Genomic DNA, 1105 nt, shown 5'->3' with positions numbered 1-1105 from the left:
CCGGGACCAGACAGTGACTGGAGGACTCCGCAGTTTAGACAGAAGATCGTTGCTCAAATGTGAGAATTGAGTTTATTTATATGCTGAATGAACCGCTTTAGCTTAAGAGTGGGTGTTAGACAAACCCGTACTCAGAACTGAACCAAAGTTCTTTAAACTGGACTAGCGTCACATGAGTGGAGAAGTTGATTTGGGGGCGAAGCTTGGCTAAAGCAGCTTAGCTACTCTGTGTGGAAGAGGACCGTCTATTTCAAATATAACATGCATTATATGATAAAACATACATTTATTATTACTCAGAATACATAACCAATTAATGGAAATAATAATTAATTAATCTTATAATAAAATGAGTCTTATTAACTTCCACTTACATGGACACGCCAAAAGGTGAATCACTTATTTCTCCTTCTTCCAGAGACGATGCCATGAGGAAGTCGGGTTCGGCTCACAACAAGTCCAGCAGTGACATGGAAAACCACGTCTATGGCAAAGCTAAGTCCAGGGTGAGTTCAGGAACTGTTTTGGTAAAAATGGAAAAGTCTGTGAGAAATTGTCGCCAGAAGTTGAAGCATTTTTTTTAGATCTTTAAACTAACCCTTTTTATTGACAACATTTAAACTTAAATAAGCTAACATCTGCTATTCTTCTGTTTCTAGGAGGAGTACTTATCTCTGGTGGCCAGACTCATCATTCACTTCAGAGACATTCGTACGTATTTCCGCTTTAGCTATAGCATTGGTATCCAAAGAAAACAGCAGGTCTATGTAGCTGTCACGAGTGCATATAATTAGAGACCTTGCTTGAAACCAAGTGCAAGTACCTGAATAGAAACTTAAACAACAGTTACAGGTGACCTAGCATATACAGGAGCTGATGAAGGGCTGAGCTTCTGCAGATTGGGGTCCAGCAGCACCGAGCTCCTGAAGGCTGGATTCCTGAAATATCACCAATATTATTAACATTAGTGATATGATTAATACCAATATATTAATAATAATATATGGATATTCATTTCCTCCTAACCTTTTTTTTTGCAGAGAAGAAGAACCTGGGTGGCGGTCCAGGTAAGAACCCAAACTTATTTCGTGACATTGTGTATGTT

General features: G+C 38.9%; 1 long non-coding RNA gene across 1 annotated transcript; it reads left to right on the top strand.

The window, feature by feature from the left end:
* Nucleotides 1-418: 418 nt before the first annotated feature.
* On the top strand, nucleotides 419-711 carry LOC112488391 (uncharacterized). Its single transcript, XR_003052401.1, has 2 exons — nucleotides 419-506; nucleotides 660-711. It is a non-coding gene; the product is annotated as an uncharacterized LOC112488391 (long non-coding RNA).
* The last annotated feature ends 394 nt before the right edge of the window (nucleotides 712-1105 follow it).

Source organism: Cynoglossus semilaevis, chromosome 17 (genome assembly GCF_000523025.1).
Source record: "Cynoglossus semilaevis isolate Cse_v1.0 chromosome 17, Cse_v1.0, whole genome shotgun sequence".
NCBI classification, from domain to species: domain Eukaryota; kingdom Metazoa; phylum Chordata; class Actinopteri; order Pleuronectiformes; family Cynoglossidae; genus Cynoglossus; species Cynoglossus semilaevis.
This window is presented reverse-complemented; position numbering and strand designations above follow the sequence as displayed.